The sequence below is a fragment of the Haemaphysalis longicornis genome, unplaced genomic scaffold (assembly GCF_048455015.1).
Source record: "Haemaphysalis longicornis isolate Haplotype H1 unplaced genomic scaffold, Haemaphysalis longicornis Haplotype H1 scaffold_7, whole genome shotgun sequence".
NCBI lineage: Eukaryota > Metazoa > Arthropoda > Arachnida > Ixodida > Ixodidae > Haemaphysalis > Haemaphysalis longicornis.
Genome location: NW_027526422.1, coordinates 127183759 through 127208013, shown reverse-complemented (window position 1 = coordinate 127208013; position 24255 = coordinate 127183759). Strand labels below are relative to the sequence as shown.

Genomic DNA, 24255 nt, shown 5'->3' with positions numbered 1-24255 from the left:
ATAAAAAAGAGTGAAAAAATAAAAATAGGAAAATAAAAATAAAAAGAATAATGCCATAAAAACCGAAAAAAATTGTTTTTGTACAACGGGTCGCTTGGTTGGATTCGTCGTCAGGCTTCGTCTCCGGAACGAAACCAAGAGAAGGCAGTGAGCCGAGAGACGGAGGAAGAACGAGCCGCAAGCCTCGAGAAGCGTAGTAACCGTAGAGAGAAACAAGCTAAACAATAGAGAGTTTTAGCATAGCGGCTCCCGTACGCTACGCTAAGGTTAGCGGGTAGCGGGACCGGACTGCGCATGCGCGCGCGGGGAGTGCGAGAAGGTTGCCCCTCAGCGGAGGGAAAGAGCGGGCATGGCGAAGGCAGGCCGCGCGCAACTAATCCACCCCACCGTGACGAATTTGCTCTCCCCAGTCGCGCCCCGCTACCCGCCGCCATAGCGTTAGCGGACGGAGCACGCTATAGCGTGCTCCGTCCGCTAACGCTATAACGCTAACGGTGGGGTGGATTAGTTCCGTGCGGCCTGCCTTCGCCATGCCCGCTCTTTCCCTCCGCTGAGGGGCAACCTTCTCGCACTCCCCGCGCGCGCATGCGCAGTCCGGTCCCGCTACCCGCTAACCTTAGCGTAGCGTACGGGAGCCGCTATGCTAAAACTCTCTACTCTCTATTAACATTAACCGTACGTACCGCTCACTACGCCCACCCAGGCATAAGTGAGTTAAGCAACAGCCAAGTTTTTTGGATTTGTCATTGATTTTAAATTTACAACCCATAAGGGGTCAAGAATTTTAACTATTGTAATTAGCTCAAGGACGGCCTCGCTCTACCAATTTATATGCCCTGGCGCAACAACCTAGTGTTACTGGTTGATACTTTAGTGTTTTTTGCCGGCCATGTTTGCAATATTTATCGCTCGCACACCGGCAATGAACTGCTTCCGTATTCATCTGCTGAGTCAGAGACAGTCAAGTGGGCTGTAGCTAATTTGGCTGTCGGGTTTCTACTCTAGACAGTCCCGTGAAACATAGAGTTTCATACCAATATTAACTAGAGGGAAATCTGGCGCCACTGTCTAGGGGAGCCGCGTTTCGGCGAGCGTTCTGTTATGTACCGGCAGGCACGTTCCACTTGTCCTTGGCTATGGCTTATAAACAGGCTGAAAAGTTGCCTCTGGCTGCAAAAAGCAACAATATTAGTGAAGAAGGTTCATCAAATTTGTTTTGTTATCAAAAATTTAACCCCCAGAAAGATTAATTTGTCAGTTATCGTGTAGAAGCTTCATGCAGGATGAAGAAGACAAAAAATGTTACCCTTTTTTTGTTGCTTTTGGCTTCGAGACAAAAAAGAAGCCATGTTGTTAGCTAAGCCAAGTGGGCGAAGATCGTCGCTAGCGGCAATGGCGCCGCCCACGGCAGCTCGCATGTGCAGCGACAGATTTCCCTCTAGTAAATTATTTATTAGTATGAAATGCTATGCCGTGAACATGACGTGGAGGAGCGATTTCACTCTCAGTCAAAGCGAACCCGTAGCTGGCTATCTGAATTTTATTTTGTTGTGCGTAGTTAAGGCCTTGATTCGGAATTTTAAGGGCATGTACGCCAGGAACTAGCGGTACCATTCTAGCGACACCTTCGCTATCGTCTTCATCAGCATCATCATCATCAGCGGTGCCAGGACGGGCGCGACAGCTGTGGCCACGGAAGAAATGGAACAGGAGTGCACACCTGGGCGGCCGCTCATCTTCGGTGCTCTCACTTCTGCTCGACCGTGCGCTTAAATAAATGCAGGGAGTCGCATCCCCTACAACCGCGTCGGCTTCCTACAACATCTTAGACGATGGCTGATGGACTACCTTATATACAGTCATGGACAAACGAAACGCGATCATAAAGCGATGAACCAGGGCACTGAAATGGCGCGATTTCTTTCCACGAAGGTCAAATTGACGCGTGGCCTAATTAACGGAATCGGTATATAGGAATCGGCAAAACTCTAAAGTCAACATGTGCAGCGAAATCTGCAGCGAAAGGAGCATGATTTGCGGCTAGGCGGCTGTTTTGTGGGTGTGCTTAGCGAGCGACGTCCTGCTGGCGGGTGGCTTCGGCAAAGGTGCGACCACTTCGATCCTGCTCCGTGGCGGGTACGACAGACGGTGGCGTTGCGACGAGCTCAGCTCTTGGAACGCGAGAGGCAGAGTTACTAGCTTGGACTGTGAACACGCGAACGCATTCCGCTTCCTGCTGCCGTTTCTCTTCGCACCAAATCAGTCACGTTCGCGGCATCGCCAATCGGCGTCGTTGCCTTTTTGCGGCGCGTAATGCAAGCTTTCTTACGCGGGTTACCGGTTACCCTGCCCGATCGAGGCGCCAACTGTCGGCGCTCGTTAGCCTCATGACGCACTACTTTGCTTCACCTCTCGTACACGGCCGCACCATCCGCGTCAATGAAACTTTTCCCACCGTTTCTCCTGTGTTCGTTGAACTGGCGTAATTTTCGTGACAGGTATGACGTCAGTGAAATCTTAGTGTACCCGGCATAAAACAGTTTCGCGCTAAAAAGCCACAAAGCAAAGCAGAAACGGCAGGAGCAATAATTCTGCTGAGATGAGCAAATTACGCAATGCTTCTCCGTGCTTTTGATAACTATAGCTTTGTTAATGCTTCCAGACGCGAAGGAAATAGTGAAAGCGTTTATCGGATGTGTTGCAGAGTTTCTTTAACTATGGATACGTACCCGAACATCATCATTTCCTTGTTCGTGCCGACTGCCCTTTCGTCCCGTGAAATTAACTTTGGCGTTACAACGACAGCAGATCTCACTCGTGTACGCCTGCAGGTTTTTAGGCGGGAACCCCATGCGAAAGTGTAAGGGAAGCGAAGAGGCCTCAGATTGCTGTTTCAGATGACGGCTGAATGAGTAACGCGGGTGCGAGGCTTATTTTGAACCCTCAGGACGGCAGTCTTGCAATGCAACTGAAATAACTGGGAAAATACAATAAAGCATTTTTTGGGTATTCCAGTGTTGAGAACACGTAAAAGCCAGCCGAGTGGCCCCGATTGTGCGTGCAAGAAATTACGTGAAACTAATTAGTTCACGACGCGGCAGGTGCTGTCGGACAGCTGTAGATCTAAAAGGGAATCTGCGGGGGCTATCCCATATTCAAGGGCCCTGGGAGCCAATGAGTATAAAATCTGTAGTGCGTACCATAGAAAGTTTTTAGACTACTCGTTCCAAAACGGGCGCATTAGGGTCTTCGTATTGCTCCGTTCCTGATGATGTAAACGCTCTGCAGCAATGACGCTTAAACGATTGCCTTAAATTCACCGAATGATGCTTGTTTTGTAGATCGTCTTCGAAGAGAAAAGGGCTGTAGGAGTGGAGTACAGACGCAACCTCAACACAAGCATAGTTCGGGCCAAGCGGGAAGTTATTCTTTGTGCCGGCGCCATCGGTTCAGCGCATCTTCTGCTGCTTTCTGGTATTGGACCTCGGGAGCAGCTGGAATCCTTCGGGGTGAGAGAACGCCTACTGCACGTCTCAGAAAAATGAAACACACGGGTATGCTTCAAAAGGGTCGCACACACAGTCGTGTGAACCCACGTTCATAAACGTGCGTTTTCTTAAATCAGCGTCAGCTGTTTTTTTATCGGCTTGAAATGTCGGAAACAGTGTCTTAATGCGTGGGTTTCGCTCCCGCTGTACTTGGTTCAGTTCGGGAGAAATGCCCCGTTCCCAGATTCACGTACCAAGAATGTGCAGCCAAGAGTCATCAGCAAAATTTCCATTTGCTGTGCACGCGGGTATGCGCTGGTCTAACGACCCCATTGCCTGCGATAGGTCATGTGGCGGATGGGAAAACGGCCATGATGAAAAAGGCGAAATATAGCCAGCACAATTGCTAAGCGCTCCCAAAGGGGGGAAACGCGGGCATGATCCTCCATGACGTTAGGCCTAACTTTATGCTTTTCGGTCCATGACGTTATAGCAGCGTTAACCGGAGCCTAAAGCTTCTTGACGTGTAACCAGTTTGACGTTGCATGGAACGCCGTCAGGTTGAATGTTTTGTTTACGGAATGTTCGGGCTGAATATAGGTCTAACCAGGGCCATTCCATGGGCAAAGCTCTTAGTCGTACTAACGGAGCGAGCAAAGGAAAGAAGCAAAAAAAAAGGATGATGATTAAAATATGGAAATATGGTCGGTTTCTCTTTCTCGCGTGTGCGCCGCATTGTGCAGGCAACAACTAAAAGCTGTGCTGCACGACATTTGAAGTAACTAAACGCAGTGACATCACTCGCAAGACAACTCAGAGACAAGTGATGCTCACGCTTTCCCACATCATAACAGAAGGCTTAGGCGCGGAAATTTTGAGTGCGGGTTTATAGGTGCGGTCATTGGAATACTTTTATCCCGAAAAAGAAACAACATTTTAATACAGACATTACTTACATACAGGGTGGTACATCGATACATGGGCGTCTTAAAAAAAATTTCTGAACGAACCGTTGCTGTGTTCGCGCTAAAAATATACACGAAGGTCGCATTTTGAGGTCTTTTTTGTTGAACGTCCAGAACACAAACGGCGCGCACGTACTCATTTAAAAAAACAAATAAAAGCGACTTGTGCTGATGGGAAACCTGGGCTTCATCTTGGCAATTTCGACCGCACTGTGGCGCCACGCCGCGTATTCAGCACAAAACACCCAATGCCGGTTCGCGGAGCATCGGGTGTTTTGTGCTGAGTACGCGAAATGGCGCCACACTACGGTCAAAATTTCGAAGACGGCCCCGAGGTTTTCCATACGGTAAAACTGCTTTTAATAGTTTTCTAAATAAGGAGGTAAACACCATTCTGGTTCTTGGCGTTACACAAACTAGATCACAAAATGCGACCTTCGTTTAAAGTTTGAGCGCTAATAGACCGCCGGTTCGCTCAGAGGTCCTGTAAAAGACATCCGTTTACCGATGCACCACTTTGTATAATAGTGATGCCAAACAGTAGCAGGGAGCTAGAATTAACATCTGATCTTGCTAGCAAATTTGTCGATGAAAGCCGTAAAGAAGTGTGTCGACAAGACAAGGCAGCTAAACGTCATTCTCTTTCACTGTTTACAACTTCCCTTCGATGGTTAAGAAAGGCGGTGTGGGTAATTGCTGGTCATTTGAAATAAAAAGGTTATTTTAATGCCACCTTGAATCTTGTTGAAAGGCGGTGTGGGTAATTGCTGGTCATTTGAAATAAAAAGGTTATTTTAATGCCACCTTGAATCTTGTTGAATATCATTAGGGTAAATTTGTAGTGGCAAGAAAAAGGGAGAAAAAGAATATCGAAAACAAGTAAGTATCAGTGAGATTAGTTAAAATAACACTTGAGGCATTCTGAAAGGGTTATTTAAAAAGGAGGCTGGGGGGTGGTGCTGCAAGCTTATTTACTGGTGTTCTCAAACACCCTTATTAAACATAAGAATAGTTCTTTAGGTTGGTTACACGCTTATGTGAACGAAAAGGGCAAATATGGATAGGAGCACATATTAAAAAAAAATACGGAAGCCCAATAGGACGACCCTTTCCCACATTACGGATAAGTAGCCTAATAAGTATATTTTTTCTCGATAAATTATCTTTGGCGCTGTGACCGTATAAAGATACTAATCCTCAGTAACTAGTTTTCTTCAGAAATAAACGTGTTTTACTATTTCCGTTCGTTTCGTATTTCTGCCTTTTAACTTTTACTCGCTGCGTTATGTTCTTTTTCGCCTTTGCAGATAAAAGTCGTGGCAGATCTTCCCGTAGGAGAAAATATGTTCGACCACCTTACTGTTAATGGAATTGCAGCGACTGCAAAAGAAGACATAATTATCAACTATTACTCGCTGTCTACAATTACACAATACGCCATTGACGGAACAGGTACAAGTATCTGGTCATACTTATCAACTATCACGCGCTGTCTACAATTTCCGATTAGGCGCTTGGCAGAAGAGCTACAAGCCGTCATCGATGTCTGAGGCGAGGCGTTCATTGCCGCCTGTAAGCTAGTCGCTATCGTCTTTCCGCTTCCTTCTCCTGGCGCTTAACTGGCCGAAGCCGGTTCTTCACTCGTCTCAGGCTGCCGCTTACGTTTCTTAGGTACTTACTTACGTGCCGCTTACGTACTTACGTTTCCGCTTTATCTCATTAGCAAGCCGAGCGGTTTCTGCAGGATGGTCTGACGCAGCTTGTCGCTTTCGCCGCTGGAACCGCGCAGGCAACGCAACATTGGCACAAATGGACCAGTGTCCTCACTCCCTTGTTCCCCCTGTGGCTGCACTCGCCTTTTTTACTGCCCTACGCCCTCTTCTCTTCCCCACTCTCTTTCCTTCACACCACGGCGTGGTATACAGGAGGGCGAAGGAGCGGCACTCGAATGCCGCACACGCGGCGAAACTAGCTGGAGTAGGCCAATATTGCTTAGTAAATTAAAAGTAAATAGCCAACTTTGACGGCAACACATCGCACCTCTAAGTATTGCCTTCGACGCGTTTTAGCCGACCATTCGCAGTTAATGGATCAATTTGCAGCGAACTTCTTGATGGCTATGGTTGCGTGCATTATTTATGCACGTGCGCAAAAACTCTCGGCGCTTCATCTGCCTTTAAAACACGAAGTGTTCTGTAGCGTGAAACGTCTCTGTTTACTTGCGTGCTTTTGGTTTGGTTCGTACTTGCTTGAACGCGAGAGGTTTTCTAACGATATGCGCTTTGCAACCAGTGCCAGCCATTATCTATACGCTCGCACCACCCTCTCTTTGTCATCGACCGAAGAGCCGGATGGCCTCGTTTTAAAGCGAAAGCTTCTTTAGTGGGACCGATGGCGTCCTGTCAAAAAAACTAACGCATTTCCACATAGACCAGTTGGTTGACCGAAAAGCTCTGATAAGACCTCTGGACACACGCAATTGCGTGATACCGGAGTTCTATTGTGTCGAAACGCCGGTTACTTGAAAATCGCGAAAAAAGAACGGTTCTAGAGAAAACAATACACACATCGACCATGAACAAGAAGTACAATAGACGCTGTTATCTCATTAACCGCGTATAGGTATACATTTACGTCGTTCATAGATGCGTTTACTTAGTGCGCGAAAAATTGTCGAATGGGTTCGTTTTTCATTTGCGATTTAGGACTTTGGAGGTTTGACTATCGATGAGACGCCCTTTCAGCGAAGGTTGTACACAATTTTAGCGAAAATGTGAACGGACTTTTGACCTAGTTTTGATGCAGTAAGCTTTCACGCTTCTTTCAAACTTTTTTTTAGGATGGAATGGCAAAGATTTCTATCTCCTATCTTATGCTCTCTGAACATGACAACAATAAAAACTGGCACCGACCAAGAATGTTTAAAAAATCAAAAAAAGACGTTTCGGCTATTGTACGGGTGCCTTGGTCACAATTCACGGGTGCCTTGTTCACAAGATTGTAAACAAGGCACCGCTACGGGAGCCGAAACGACTTTTTTTTTTGATTTTATAAGCATTCGTGGTCAATGCCATGGGCTTCCGTCCAACCCTCCATTTCCTCCCCTAACATGTTGAACATTACCCGTGCATATTTTGGTCGGGCTCCTTGGTACGGCACCAGTCATCTACGCGAATATATATACGTGTGATGCGAGACAGACAAAGCACTAAATTCGAGTGCATACATTTCGTCGTTGTGGCCATGGATTATGAAAACAAATTAGTTCCCATATTTGTTCGAAACTCTGTCTCATCTCAGCATCCCTGCTGATCCACCTTAAGTGAGGGGAGTGGCTCACTATATTTTTACAAGTACCTCTGTTGTTTCCGCTAAAAACACGTTAAATAAAAGGCGACTACTTTTTTTCAGTTGAAGGTCTGGCTAAGCTGGTCTATATTCAAGGCAGGAAAAATCCATAAAAATGGTTGCGTCTCTTTTTGAAAAAAGTTCGTAGACTTCCATAAAGGACCAGGATGCCTGTATAAAAGCTCGCACGTAAAAATGCGCCTAGAATACGCACTAAAAGAGTTTTTTTTTCGGTTTGAAGAGTCCCCGAAATGGAATGCTGCCGACGAGGCAAAATAAATCCTTATTTTGCCCTTAAAAGTAAAAACCGAGAAAATTAAAGCAGTTCAACTCAACGTCGAAGCTGTCAAGGGCGGAGCAGTGATTTGCCGAAAGGGCTGTGACGCCCTCTCTCGACTAGTTTCAGTATCAGCCTGTCGTTGATGTCGAAAGTAGTCGAGCGAAGCCGCCGTAGCCCATGAAAACGCCTGTCAATAGACACTGGATTAAGCTTCGATTAATGTTGGCTAATTAATGCGATAATTTCTGATTTTTAAATTTATAATACTGTGTACTCACTTGCGGCCTAGCCATGGCAGCCTTTGTGCGGCAACGGCGGAGCGCGAAGATCACCCCAGTACTTTGATTAACATGTGCCTCTGTGGCGCCATGGGATCGACATCGGCTGCTTAACGCGAAGTGGCCAGGTTACATCCCGACCAGGGGAAACGTTGACCTTTTTCGAAGCCCCTGTTGGACGAGTATTTGCTTGCTTCTCTGCAAATGTCTTCGAAAGACGATAATTGTCTGTCGCTGCTGGCGAGTAATCTGTTCTGCGCTCTTGTCCACCGCCCCTCATACCATTCCCCTCGCTGTTCCTCTCCGCCTTGATGAATTGAACTCACGTTTGTTCAACGCAATTCAATTTTCCCGCCTTTGCAGTGCTCGCGCGCCTTCTCCTGAGACAGCTAGCATCCTTTTCTTTATCTTTTGTTTCTTGTTCTGCCTGGAACAGCATGCGTGAGCAGGAGCACGAGTTCTGTTCTTTTAGATGCGAAGCATCTCATGCTCGGGGATGTGTCCCTCCTTCCCTCGTTGTCGTTGTCCCCCGTCCGCACTATACTGCGCATGCGCGTCTCTTCAGCACCGTCAGCGTTTGGGCTGACGTCAGCGCAGTCCACTATAAAAGGAAATAGTCAGGCGGCGCCCGGTTCCGATCCCACGACTCTCTGGCCGCAACGGGAGGTACATGACGCTCTACCTACTGCGCTACAAACCGAGACGGGAGCACGTGCTACGAACGCGCCTTATGTCCTTCACTCATTCAAACCACGTCAAGAAGATACTGATACAACGAAGGCATGCGAAGCTGAACGTCAACGGAAACGACGAAATGAAAACTAATGGGATCTTCAGTCGATCCCATGGCTGCTTCGCATACCACTCAGGGTTCCCCTGCGGGAAGATGGTGTAATTTTTAATTGCAGAGCATTTCTTTAACTCACGATGTCACTGTTCTAGTTGTCCATCGTAGTCCGCACCCCCCCCCTACACTATATAAAAAAATAATACTTACCTGGTTTCTATCCCACGACCCTGCGGGCGGAACGCAAGGTACATGGTGCTCTACCCACTGCGCCACAAAGCCGACACAGAATGGAGGGCTACGAACGCGCCTTATATCCTTGACTCCCCCTACACTATATAAAAAAATAATACTTACCGGCGCCTGGTTTCGATCCCACGACCCTGCGGGCGGAACGCAAGGTACACGGTGCTCTACCCACTGCGCCACAAAGCCGACACAGAATGGAAGGCTACGAACGCGCCTTATATCCTTGACTCATTCAAACTACGTCAAGAAGCTGCTGATACAACGCATTCACTACCTGTGGGCGGAACGCGAGGTACATGGTGCTCTTCCCACTGCGCCACAATAATCAAACCCACCTGCTAATAAATGATGTCACGTGACCACGTAATTACGTCTCCTCATTTAATTACAATACAACAACCAACAGCAACAAGTGCAACAACATTAACGTAACGCAAACTACTTAACGTCGTGCGCCCCCGGAAATGCTCTGCATTTGATCGCGCCCCTCGCGAGGGGGATGTTTACTTTCCGTGCCGTACACTTTCTGCGGTGAGATTTGGCCTTGTAGCTAGTTGCTTTTTTTATTCTTGCTTCAATCTCGCACACGCTGGAGCCTTTCTGCGCCATTTTGAACGCATCTTTTTTTCTTCTACGGCCAATTTTTTTCGTTTAGTATCGTAAAAAACATACCATCGGACATTACTAACCTAAAGAATGCGGGAAAGGCCGGTTAAGTACATATATTTTGCCTCAAATGTACCTACAGTTTCATGTGCGTTAAATAATGGGGACATGTATGACCAGTGCCAGCATTTCCTGGAGGTTCGAATGGTTCTGCCTATAGAAACCTCTTGTTCAAGTATTCCTTTACCTTTTGCACGGAAGGCTGAATCAAGAAACAAGCGGGTATCTTTTCGGAGCCTCTGTTTAGGTACAAGTGAGAGAAAAAGTAAACGGAGCATGGCATGGGAATTTTGTGGGGTTTTCTCCGCCATGAAGTCACTTGGAGGTGCACGTTCTTCAAAATAGTTCTTCAAAAGCCCTTATGAAGTAAAATCCAGCCGCTCATAGTGTATTCATGCTGGCAGCTGCACAAAATAGAAATTATTCTGCTTTCACGAGGAGGAGGAGGAATAAACGTCCCTATGAAGAAGTTCGCCTTGGGGAAGAGTCCTTATTCCAGGACCCCTTGAGACCGTCCGGCTTCTTGGGCTCTCTTCACCAGCCAAAGCTGGTCATCAGGGTCCGAGCTGGACAGTGCTCTCTCCCAGTGCTCAGGGGAGGGGAAGGGCAGAGGGGGTAGGTCAGGGTTTTTATCACAGCCCCACACAATGTGGTAAAGCGTGCCCGGAGCCTCACAGAAGCGGCATTGCGAGGAGTAGAGGGTGGGAGCCAGAATGTGGGCTCTAGTTGGGTGGGGAAAGGTATTGGTTTGGATACCTCGAAGGTGGTGTTCTTGTTCTTTGGTTAGATTTTTGTGTGGAGCAGGGTACATGGTTCGCTGCAGGCGGTAGTGCTGCGTGATTTCCTTGTAGGACAAAAGGGGACAGTCCCGCCGCTGCTCGCCGAACTCCTGACTAGCCCGGTGTGTCAGATCGCGGGCATGCTGATGGGCAGCTTCGTTGCCAGGCACGTCGGCATGGGCGGGAGCCCAAATAATCCTTACGCGGTGTTGTGGAGGATTCTGCAGCAGAATTTGTGTGGCGGGGGGTGAGACGAAGCCGCTGGAGAAAGTTCTGCATGCTTGTTGGCAGTCCGTAATAATGATCTCTGCAGGGGTTTGAGCAATTGCTAGGGCTATGGCCGCTTCTTCTGCCTGTTGTGCATGGGTGGTAAGAATTGATACACTTGTGAGGAGGGCTTGAGCTGTAGTCACAACAGCAGTCATAGCTCTCCTCCCGGGATAGGAGGCTGCGTCTGTGTATACTGTGGTGGCGTTTTGGCCGTACCGTTTGAAGATAGCTTTAGCTCTGGCGTCTCTGCGATCCTGATGGTGCGTTGGATGCATGTTCCGGGGTAGTGGGGCCGCTGGGCGCTGTTTACATTTTGTTGCCCCTTTGCGTGACGCCGCGTTACGTGTTACTACGGTGGCTTGATACCGCAACCACGGATGAGCTACGTCGGTAAGCCGGTCCCCTAAAGTGATCCGCATTTAAAAGAAAGTGACCCCAAAGAAGAAAGCACGTGAGAAAAAGGCCGTGAGAGTAGGAAAGCTTCACCTCCACCGAATTTTAAAGGTCAATGCGGCGCCTTCCACTTTTAAAGCGAAGCTTGCTATGTCCCAGGCATGGTGTCCAGGAGCGCTTTCTCTGGCGATGATGATGTTCGTGGGTGAAACGGACACGGTCAAAGCAGTTTGGACTTGGAGAGGGGCGAGTGGACCTGCAAAATTGGAAAATGCACCCGTTCGTATAGCGACGACGATAGTTAAACGCGGAGCTTTCTTCGTGAGAAATCAAGCTGCGAAGGGCCAAAGTCAATGCTGCTGCTATAAAAAAAATGTCCAAACTGCGTGCGAGTCAAAGTCAAAGCTTAACATGCCGAAGCAGTAGGAACCTTCTGCGAGTCACAGTTCCAATTCAGACGACCGCCAAGGAATCCCTTACGAGAAAGCTTCTCGTACAAGCATCGCCGTGTTTAGACGGAGGGTTGCATGATTGCAGCCGTAATTGGGATGAAAATTTCGTGACTCAAAACCTCGCTTCGGAAGATAAAGATAAGCCGATGATGTTCTGGCGTCGGTTTTTTTCATGGCCTCTTTCTGAGCGCCACAAGTAGACGCTGCCGCCTATTTCATAGCTAACGTTAACACACGAAAGCCCCTGAAAGCTTCAGAAAGGAATCAAAGCCGTCCTCTTTTCGTGAGGTCGTGAAACGGGCCACTGTAACGGCAGCTCCCGCAGTCCCGAACGTGCTGTAGGGAAGCCGCATACAAACAGTGAAGCAAAAAGAAAAGAAAACAAACAACAAGAAAAAAAAACAAGTAATGCCGTGAGCTATTGTGTAGATCAATTACTTTTTTTGTCCCGTCTTTGTGGCACTATGGCAACCTAAAGTGGTTTAGACCGCCTTCCGGCGACCTATGTTGCTCATCGCACCAAATTACCAAATTTTATTTCACATTGCCGCGAAATATACCTTCTGTGTTGTTTTTTTGTGGATTTTGTCGTCCGCGGCCACCTATTATCTCAGACGTGAAGCGCGCGTTCTCGTTTATTTATTTCGTATGCCCCGATCGAGTGTATCGCCTGTCGTCACTATAATAAGAGGTTCGTCTTTGATCGTTAATGTTGTAGGTCTGATTCGATTGTTCTCGAAGTATTAACGCAGAAGGATAAATGCTCGCAAGGCAAAATTAACACCGCGGAATTTGATTCGCCGACAATCACCTGTGCGCGTTACGTTGTTGAATGCTCCGTCGCCGCTTGTGTAATCTTTTTAGATGCGACGCTGAGAGGAGAAAAGCGAAAAACGCCCGTGTGTACGAGATTTCGGCGCACGATAAAGATCCCCGGGTGGTCAAAATTAATCCGGAGCCCTCCACTACGGCGCGCCTCATTGCCTGCGTTGCGTCGGCGCGTTAAACCGTACAATTAATCAATCAATCCCCTTACACTCAAAAAATACACAGGCGGCGTTACAGCAGTCAAGAAAATGACGTGCGTAGGCGAGCGTCGAGAGTCGAATGCCACGGCATGTGCTCTGCGGGAATTTATCACTCGGCGCTAGGGTTTCCCGAATAGTCGAATTGTATCCAGAACACTGTAGATCAACGAAGATTATTCTAGGCTGTTCACATTAGTTGGGAACGCTGTCCCTATCAGAAGAGATATCACATGCGGCACAGAAAGAACGGAACTCGCGTCTCCCTTGGCACACAGACAACACCGATAACACAGACCGGCGCAGCCGGGCGGAAAAAGCAAAACACAAATAAACAAACACTATTTATGGTTCGCGGCAATACGATAGTGTGTTATTCCCGGATACACGAAGATTTCGTTGACGTCATATCCGTCACGGAATTGACGCCAGTACAATGAAGCAAGCGGCCTGTAAAGGGTGCACCCTGCACACAGGGTCTTCTTGCGGAGAAGCAACCTTTAGAAATAAAGAGTACGCTATTCTTAGGGTTGTTCGTTTTGAGGTTTTTTATTTTAACAGGATAGTGTTTTCACTTTCGTGTTTTACGCCGGGATACCCCAAGATTTCCCTGATGTCATATCCGCCACGGAAATGACGCTAGTACACCTGTAGTGAAGCGACCCGCCTGCAGGACGTCGCTCCTCAAGCACACCCACAAGACAGCCGCTGACCCGTAAATCTTGCTCTGCTGCGGATTTCGCTGCACATTTCACTTTCGTGTTTTACTGATTCCTGGGACAAAGGAATCAACCTCAGTTTTTTTCACCAAACGGGGCCGCCAAAAAGGCGTATACCTTTTTGTGTAACTTCTACAATGCTCGGAGTACTGAAGCGAGATGGGGGAAGTTTAACAGCATCTTTATGCATGTTCTCTTGCAGGACCACTGACCCGTGCATATGGAGTGGAAGGCGTGGCTTTTGTGAGCACGCGAAACGCAGAGCCCGATTACCCGGACATACAATTTCTTCTCGTCACACTGAACCCAACCACCGTCGAAGCGGAGTACTTGGCACGCAGCGTAGTGGGAATATCACAAAAGGTCCGTCTGAGTTTAGTTCTCTAGAAGTGCGTATTTATCTCGATACAATTGCAAAAACATGCCCTTTATTACTTCCGTAACGCCAGTACGAGCGTACCTGCTTTCCTGCCGTGGGGCGTGGCTGTTGAAAATGTATTAGGGGTGAAATACAATCGGCTTTTGTTAATACGACGTCCAACGAAACCGCAAGAAACCGCAAACTAACCGAACTTCCAATTAAACGTAAGGCACAATAACTCATCGCCGTTAGTCCGCAACACTCTTCCCGTCTTGATTTTGTTCATAATCTTGGCTTTCGTCGAGTGTACGACACACTTTTGCCGTGGTAGTTAAGACTTATCGCGAAATTTGAAGCCCGAATCGTCCACCACGCACACTGGCGTGGGCAACAAAGAAGGTTTAGGACCTACAAAGAAATATGCGTACTCTGGCGCAAGTCTCAACTGATCTGCCGCTTTATCGACTGTGCGCTGCCTCAGTTGCCATGACGCCGACATAGTGCAAAGCACGGAGGGGTTTTGGTGCTAAAAAGTTTAACTTTTGTTGAGAAATAACGTCCACCTCGATGCTTTTATTCGAAAGAACTTCCATTTAACCGAAATACAGTAAACGCTCGTTAATTCGAAGTCGAAGGGGACCATAATTAAGCGGAGTTCGAATTAGCGGGCGGGCGCTTGAATGGATGGAAATAACGCCACATTGCGCGGGGAGAACAGAAAGAAGCCACCTCTGGACTCGTTATCACGAATTAGGCGCTACTACTTGTTTGTGGGAGGTGATTTTGTAAATAATGTTTCGTAAATAATCGTGGCATGCGCCGGAGCACTGGCGCCGGTGGCGCGGTGCCCTCTGAGGACGCGAAATAAGCTCTAGTAAATTTGCTTTGCTTGGATGTGCAACACAGTATCATCAGTCTGGGCCGACTTCTTCTGCCAGGAGCGATGGAAACCAGGGGACCATAGTTCGAATTAACCGTTCTGGATACCGACGCGTTCGAATTATCGTGAGTTTCTCATTTAAATGTAGAGGGCTGTGCCGGGACCAGGGCGTGAGTTCGAATTAACCGGAAGTTCGAAATAAATGGAAGTTCGAATTAACCGAGTTCGAATTAACGCGCTTTTACTGTAACGGGTGCTAGCTTGGAATAATCGAGCGGTTTCCGTCATTTAATTGCATAATAATTGCCGGACCAGATAATACCTTCCAATTCAATTAACCAAAAATTCCAATTAAGCACGACTTCGAATGATCGAGCGTCGACTGCATTGAAATGACAATTTTTTTGAAGAGGAGGGACAAGGGGGGGGGGGAAGGTTGGGGGGGCTTCCGCGAAACGCACAAAAAAATGTATCCGCACCGGAAAGTAGGATATTTATATGGGCAGCATTCTGGGCACGTTGGCAGTGCATTAAGTGAGTACGATCGCGCAAAACGAGAATACAGACGAAAGAGTTCCATTTCTCTGCGTGTGTCCGCTCTCTATTTCATCCGTATTTACCGTATTGCGCAATTTTACTCAAGTTAAAGGGGCACTGACAGAATTTTGAAGGCGAGATAACTTCGGAGATAGATTGGTGGGAACACATATACATCATCTGCAAAATATAAGCGGCGAATACAGCCTAGAACATATTTAAAATCAATTTTAAAGTGTGCGAAACGCAACCGAGCAGCCAGCAGAGGACCAGGCGCAATGGACATCCCGAGGATATTGTGTAAATAAACAACATCTAAACACGTCACGAGTTCGTGTTTGCCGCTTCCGCACTGCCGGCGTTTTTCGCCGGCTCACCCGGCTCGCCGCTCCAATCGGAGGGCCGGAGGGCGGAGCTTCTGCTCTCGAGAACGAACGACCCGATCGTTGGCGGCGGAGGCGCCGTGATTTCGTCAGCTCATCGGGCAGCTGGCCGCGACCAAAGTTCTACAGCGATTCCAGGCACTCTGTTTCTATTACTGTTTATTACCATTGGATGCGAAAACGCGGCGGAGGCACGAAAAGCCCACTGAGGTAGCCGCACGGTCGCTGTGCAGGCGGCGGCCACGGCCGCGAAGTGGCCCAGGCCGGCGCACGTAGCTCGAGTGATAGCTTGTTACCGCTGCACGAAATTGTCCCCAAGTCCCGACCATGGTGGCTTACATGAGAAAGGAGTTAATGATGCGATGGCGGGTTGCATTAAAAATTGTCATCTGCACCGCTTATGAGAGCGGCACTCGAATATTCGCCGCAGTGCTAAGCCGAACACATCTGTAGGCGGACCTGTAGGCAGACCGGCTGGCTGCTCCTAGCGCATGCACCGTCTCGAGCGTCGCGCGTCGTTCTTTAGCCGCGGTAGCATTTGCACTCGCACGCCTGCGTCACACCCACGGTCGCTTTTTAATTAAGCGCCTCACGAGATCAGTACGTGGGGGCATTCGGAGAAACTGCCGTCGATACGGATTCGACAGTGCTACGGCGTCTCTCTCTGTGATATCCCTCCGACGGTCACGTGGCCAGCTTTGTTCACACAAAATCCACAAAATCCATCGTTTCGCGGCACTCGCTGAAACCGAAACTGCGACTGGCCGCATTGAAAATGCCTCTAATTAAACAACCGTCGCACGCTGAAGCAAATGAGGTTTCTACAGGTTATAAGTAGGTCACTAGCTACTTATCGCAACAAAAAAAAACAAGATGCAAAATTTTTGTGTCAGTGCCCCTTTAAGACATTGGTTCGAGCATTGGAAGTCTTAACACAGGTTAAACTTCTTCTGATGCGTAAATATTTATATACATAAGAAGGACTCCAGGTGGCCTTTCCTAGACAAACGGATTAACTTGATGGCACTATGAGAAAACGGAAATTGGTAGAGCAAACTAGGAGCAGGAAATCGCTGAAGCTTTAAAAAAGTCCGCGATTTAATCATGGTGCGCGCAGTTGGTATGTGTTCTGTAGATATATTTTGCGTGGGTGTGGGACATGTACGTTTAGGACGTGGGAAGCGTCAAACATCCAAAGCTAACTTTAGAAAACGTGGATTTATTTCTTCATTTTCTTAGTGTCTCAATTGTTCCCTTGTTTTGCCAAAAACGCACTGCATGAAAGCCAGCCTACACAATGGGTTTCGACAAAGGCGCACCAAGCGCCACAAGAAAAATTACCCCACCTTCCCGCGAGGGGAACCCTGTGGAGATGCGACGCCACAGCGAGCATCGGCTGCTCGCTTCAACCGTTTGCGTTCGGTATCACGTTTACGAAGTTCGGAATCGGCTGCTCGCTTCAATCGTTTGCGTTCAGCATCACGTTCACGCCGCTTCGCAGCCTTGTCTTCAGTGGTGCTAGCATTCCTGTTATCACAGTGATCGGTGCTTGTTACGGTTGCGCGGGCGATAGCAGAATTGTTAGGCTCCATTCAACGCATCGATGGAAATCGGAACGCCGGTGCTGAACGAACGCGGCTATGACGCAACGTGGCGCGACTATGACGCAACACAATCCAATACAATCCACTTTAATCCAATCCAATCCAAATCAAATCCAATCCAATCCAATCCAAGCCAAGCTAAGCCAAGCCAAGCCAGGCCAACCCAATCGAATCCAATCCAATGCCCCTCGCGAGAGAGTGTTCGCTATCGGAGAGAAGAGGGGGTGAGCGGCGGAGAGCGCAGCTCGCGCGACAAGGAGAATGGGGGAGGGGCGGACGACAACGACGCCAACGCTGCATGGACAAAGGCGAGTGAATGAGATGCAGTCGCATCTAAAAATAGGAGTGGCTTAGCTAGGCTATGCCAGGATATACGTAGCGTGAGCTAAGGTTCAGCTGGTTATTCTTAGCTTTCCCGGTTACCTAGGATTAGCTTATTATCATGCTTACGGCTGCTAAAACGATTTCCAATCCAATTCAATTCAAATCAATCCAATCCAACCCAATCCAGTCCAGTCCAGTCGAATCCAATCCAATCCAATCCAATCCAATCCAGTTCAGTCCAATCCAGTCCAGTCACTGCTCCTCGCGCATGCGCAGCACGGCTCCCCAGGAGCTACGCGGAACGGCTATCACGCGGCTCCGGCGCAGCGTCAGTCTTGGCTACTGCGCAACGGAGGCGCACAGCTGGGCACGCACCGACGCCAGTGCGTCTGCCACGTCTATGACGGCACTTCTCTGGAATGCGCAGACCGGCGAATGTGCGGACCCAATTCTCTACACACCCGTACTCCAATTGGATTGGATTTTCAATTCGATCCAATCTAATTTATTTCAATCCAATCCAATCCAGACTTAACCAAATCCAACCCAATCCCATCTAATCCTATCTAATCCAATCCAATCCAATCCAATCCAATGCTTCTCTCGCTTGCGCAGCACGGCCCGTCAAGGGTCACGCGAAACTGCTCATCCTCGGCCTGTGTAGCCTACGCTACAAAAGAAACGCTTCCCGTGGTCGGAATCGAACCTGGGTCCCTCGCGGTGTGAAGCCGACGTGTGTCTGGTTGCGACATTCTGACACGCTCAAAGCAGTTTGGATTTTGTACTCGGACTGACTTTGACTCAGGTAGCTCGGGACGAAGCTGTGCGGTTTAACTATCGTTCTCTTCAGAAACGGGATTTGATTTTAAATAGGATAGTTTTTCGTGGGCTACTTAACCGCAGAAATTTTGGTCTGTCTGTATGTCGATCTGTCTGTGACTAGATTCAGCCACCCAGCCAAAGTGAAACAGAAGCTGCGCAATAGTCTTTTGAAACACACAGCCAAATCTAAACGTCTAAGCCCGGGGTCAGTGTTCATACTTGCAAACACTGTTGAACAAGAACAAGACATTATGCAAATACAAGCAAGGTAGAAAATCAACACATAAGTCATATTTACAGTGTTCCTTTATTAAAAAAAATCATGGATGCTTGGTTTGTGCGATAGCACATGAAATACTATAAACGTTGTAGTAGGGTGCCTCCGTTCACGCGCGTCTCCGCTGTACGGCAGCGCTGGCATCGAGACTCCCGACTTAGAGCAGTGGAAGTCGGTAAATTTAAATTGACTGGAGCAAACCTCTAGCGTGTTATCTTGGGAGTAACGAGACCTGAGAGGAACAGCATGGGAGGTGAGCGGGAAAGAGAAGGAAGGCCTTTCCTTTGCAGGGTCGCCGGTCGACTATCGGCTTTCGCCGACATTTGCAACGAGAGGAGCAGATACGCGGCCATTTGTTTCACTCCAGATGGCGCTCGTAGTGTCACGGGAACTTCGAAAGTATCGCCATTAGCGAGCGGTTGTTGTTGCGAAGTTGTTGCGAAGTTCGCTCTAGTGCATGTGGCGTGCCGTTTGCTTCGCAAACAAGTGGCGATCGTAGCTGTGATATGCTTCAATGGGGAGCGCTAGGGTTAATAGATAAGGTTACAGAGTATCGGCACTCTTTTCGCCACCTGTTCTGTGCCGCCGCCATGATCATTGCTCAGTTCTCATCACGTGATATTTGTTTACATGCAGCGGTTGATGGGCGCCGCCATTTTGTTGTTTTTGCGTTTTAGTCGGTCAGCTCTAGTAGATTTAGCTTGTCCTTCCTGCTCTGCGGCTGCGCCTGACTGGTGGCGTTCTGAACGTGAATCAACGATAACGCGCGTAGATGCATTTCTGCAGTAGTGTTCGAAGATACCGTTTTGCTGGTGTTGCATTCGGGCAGCTGTTCCCGAGCCGATCTCTGTCGCCTTGAGCGTGCGGGTGGTAGCGTGGTGGTTGAGCCCGGCCAAGCAATGCTGTTGCGTTCAAGATTACAAGAAGCCGAAGGAAAACTTAACTGGTTTACTGCATGGCGAGAGATGAGCCGAAGAAAGATAGGAAACAATGCCCTGACGGGCGAGGTTACAGTACAGGGGTGGTATTCGAGAAGGCCCGAGATTAAGCGGAACTCGGGAAACACTAGCTCTAGCGACGCCCACGTAAGGTAATGATAAGGCGGAGTTCAAGTGCTTTAAAAATGAAATTCATGATATTTGCTGATTATTGGGCTGACGTAACCGGTCAAGGGCAGCGCGTTCCAAGGAGTCGCGACTAGGGCGTGCCGCATCTTCCACTGCGTTCTCTCGCTCCACTGCTGCACTGGTGGCTACTGGGGGCAAGCTAATCCAAGTACATTACTTTATCGTGGTTTTATTTTATTAATCTGTATTTCACTACAAAGTTCATTTATTCTTTCTTTTAGGCGTTCTTATGAGCTTTTTGTATTTAATTTGACGTCCTAAGAAGCAGTTTCTCTCCGTTTGTGCCGTCAGTAGCAGACAATGCAATCACGTGACTAAGGCCGACTGGCAAAAAAAAAAAAAAAGCGGGTGATGGAAACGCGCCACATTAAAAGAAATTTCTGCTCAGTGTTATCCAAACCGGCCGTCTGCTTTCAGATTCAAATTTCCGCAAGGGCACTTAAGTCTGCTTACGTGATTTTAACGCGAAAGCTTGGCGATACTTGGTAACAAATGATACATTGTACTTGCGATACTTAACAACTCATAATTGTACGTGCAAAAATTCTTAACTGATATATTGCACTTGCCAATTTTTTCTCGCTGTTATTTCTTTGTCTTTTGGCATGACTTTTGGCATTACTTCGACCAGCTTGTTTTCTGAAATACCGTGTTTGCGTCAGCCTCTTCTCATTTATTTCGTAGTCAACTCGTCAGCAAAAAGAATGGCTCACACCACAGCCACCCTATAATCGGGGTTCTGCGCGGCTGGTATGAACCTGTCCTACTCCCTTGCCATCACGTTCACGTGTCACGCGGCACGCATTGTTCCACAACTGCGCCGATGGCTCAGAGGTACAGCACCCGCCTCGTATGCGGGAGGTACCGGGTTCGAATCCACGTACCACCGGTCACCCACTGGTTTTTGTAATGGGTACAGACGTCCCTGGTCGAGTGCGGACCTTTGAAAGGGTAATCCACGTCTGGAAAGCTGCCTTTACCCTTGCGAGGGGCCCCTTACCCTTGTCCATCTGGCGGGGCCCCGGGCCATCATTCCGTGTTGCACCATTTACAGGGTCTAAGTAGTTTGGCGGATGACCTTCCACAGGCGGTTCTAAGTTGAGCGTCCACCGTGCACTATGTGCATTCGTGTGCCTTCGTGGCTCCGGGCCCCTACCGGTAAAATAGGTACAAGCGACTCCCCGGCCTGGCGTTTGGCCCTTGTATGGGTATACAACGCTTGGGAAGTTCACCCGTCTTGTACGGGAAAGCTCCTCTGTGGAAGGGGTGGCTGCACATATGCAGGAACTTTTTTTTCGAGTTCACAGTTTTGTGAATTTTTGAAAACCCATTCGCTCCTCAAAGCTCCCAAGTGCGGGCAAGCCACGCAATTGGGCATGTGCTACGAAGAAAGAAATATCGAAAAACACATCTTTTCAAATTCGTTTCTTTTATTTCACTTTGCTCTTCACAGCTCTTGTTCGACGAAGCCCACTACAGACGTTTCCCTGTTTTTTTAGAAACTCTATACCTTCACGCTGCTTCTCGCGTCACGCTGTTTCTATCGGTCAAAACTCTTCCCTTCACAAGCTTTGCATGCTCCACTTCCTGCCACACGACAAAGACGCAGGACAGAACCCGTTGAAAGGCTTAAAAATGCGCGCTAATTCACCCTGAGAATGTGCTTAGAAAGCAAAGCTGTAAGCGGTACCCACAACGATTACCCATGCGACATCACTTAAATTCACTCACGTGGCTCTACAAATAGTGAGAGCAGAGACAAGTGAAATGGACTTAGCCACACCATTTATTGCTTCAAAAAGATATTATTTACTAAGGTTAAATCAATGCATTATTCATGAACGGTGATTGGTTCAGTTGTATTGGGGAAGCACATGAGTGGAAATTCTTTTTTTATACAATTAATGGAAACTCAAAGCCGGTGTTCAACGATCTCACTTCTCCGTCCATGCCGTCGAGGACGCAGGTGACGAGATCGGCGGTAGAGACGGATGAGGGGGAGGAGGAGGAGGAAATACTTCTATTTAGATTTCTGATCGGCCCAGAGGGCGGACCAGGGCAGTGGTTGGAGCCCATATGCATTCCGCGCCGCCTCTGCTCTACACCAGCTGAAGCTGGGTAGGCAGAGAGGGGCTGGACAGCAGCATCTCCCATTGCTGTTGTTGGGTAGTTGACGGGAAGACACGAGGGTGCTCAGGGCTAAAGTCGCACACTCCGAATATGTGGGGGAGTGTTTCTATTGCTCAACAAAATTTACATTCAGCGTCGTAGCGATTTAGTAACGTTTACGTTAAGCCTTACGCTGGGCCAGCCAACGGCAGGTCCGCACAAGGACCGGCGGGTACCGGTGGATGTTAAAGTTCGAACATTTAAACTAGGCCTCACTTCGGGCGTTCGGATACCTGCGTCGTCCATCTGTCTATTGCGCCGTGTCCCTTTGCAATCGGTACCGGCTGACGACAGCTGGCGATAAAGAGTGTTGTTGCGCCTGACGTCGTATGTTTAGGCCCAGTATTAAGTAACTTTCAAGTTCGTACTTACGGCGTGGCAAGCAACGCCTAGCGTCAGGCCGTCGAATGCGCGCGTCGCACGCTCCCTCTACTGCGTGTTACCGTTTGCGCCAGTGAGTCATAATCTGGAAATTGCGGGTGCGGTCATAGAGCGTCACGCCTACATACGTTACAGTTACACACTTACGATTGTGCCTGAAAAACGGGTACACTTAAAGTTGTCACATGGTGTAAAAGCTTTCGTGAACACGCAAATACATTCTGAAGAGCAACTATGCTTCGTGTCTTCTCTCTTCTCCCAGACCTTCGATGGATACTACAAGAAAAAACGCGGGAAATACGTATTCATGATAGTACCAATACTTCTGCACCCGAAATCACCGGGTTTCGTAAAGCTCAGAAGCGCGGACCCTGATGAGTACCCAATCATCGACCCACAATTCCTCTCCAATCCTGAAGACCTTGACACTTTAGTTCAAGGTGAGTAGTGGAGCGTACCTACGCTATATTTCACAATTCGTTAGCAACCTGGTTCCACTTTCACTCCAGAGAAGGGGAAGTCATTTGCAGAGTGACTGCGAGCGCGAGATTTTGGTGAGCATAAAGTGATTTCAACTGCAGTCGTTTTTGGTGCATTCTTTTACAAATGAAGCGTCAGTTCGTTTTCATCAATATATTTTTATGCGTGATTGGGGCTACTCTCCAATGAAATAAAAAATATGAGACTATCTGATGCAGATTTGGTCTACGGGAGCAAGCGAGCTTCCGGTTGTCCATTTGCGTTGATAGAGGGGTCCCAATGATTTGTTGCTCTACAGTAGATGTTTCAAAGTACATGCCTGGGCATGTAGAGCTGTGCTATGCTTCAGACCGTGCACACAGAGTTTCGAGTTCACCCCCAAATACATTGCGGTCCACCCTCCCAGTGTTCGAGGTCTAATTTATTGAGTGACGGATGGATGGACCTTGTCGACTGACTTAAATGACTGTGTTAATCAGCTGTTTACATAGCGTTGTCAGATACCTTCTAAGGTATGCGCTACTGTGTGGGTGTTTAACGTTGGGTTGCGCTTTAAATTACGGGCAGGGATTTTTGTGTATGAATTGCGTAGTACTTGAGCACTAAAATGACTGTTTCTTGATATTGCTAGTAGGCAGCACTCAGCACTTTTGGTCATTTGGTTGCTGTACCAGCGACCAAACATGTCTCAGCCTCAGTCATGTTATAAGCGCCTGCAGATGATTCATAGCAAATGACTGCGAGCACCCGAAACGGTGGCCGCTTAAAGGCGCTCAGAGAACTTTGCGGGACTAAATGCAGGCTTTTCAACGTCGTGTAGCGGAACTTGTGACAGCTGGACAATATATGGGAAGTGAAAGCTATTCGTCAAAGGTTGGAATCTCGCATGTACTGCAAGTTGCGGTTGCTGATTGGTGCAATTTACCATCTGGCTATTCCTGTGTTCGGCAGACGGCACAGTGCCCCTCCCCCAATTGTTTGTTCCTATTACAAACGGCAACATTTCGGTGGTGGAAGCAAAAATGACGCAGTTGGTGACAGTTTGTGTTTGTGCGGGCGCGGCTGTTTTCTCTTTTTTCAGACCTAGCAGTTAAATTTTGTAAAAGCGTCATGTCCAAAAGCGAACTAATTATTATTGAAACCAAAAACCGATGCTCTTGAACAAGCGCGTCACTAAAGTCTCGCAGCGGGTAGCCGCAATATCGTCGGGC

The 24255-nt window shown here is 48.2% G+C and overlaps 1 pseudogene across 1 annotated transcript in view; it reads left to right on the top strand.

Annotated features, from left to right (window-relative positions):
- The window catches only part of LOC144146940 (4-pyridoxate dehydrogenase-like), a 79345-nt pseudogene that overhangs the window by 49860 nt on the left and 5230 nt on the right, over positions 1-24255 (top strand). Inside the window, exons 6-9 of the transcript XR_013317777.1 lie at positions 3342-3509; positions 5761-5905; positions 13902-14062; positions 22827-23004. The product of XR_013317777.1 is annotated as a 4-pyridoxate dehydrogenase-like (transcript). The remainder of the gene's footprint in view (positions 1-3341; positions 3510-5760; positions 5906-13901; positions 14063-22826; positions 23005-24255) is intronic.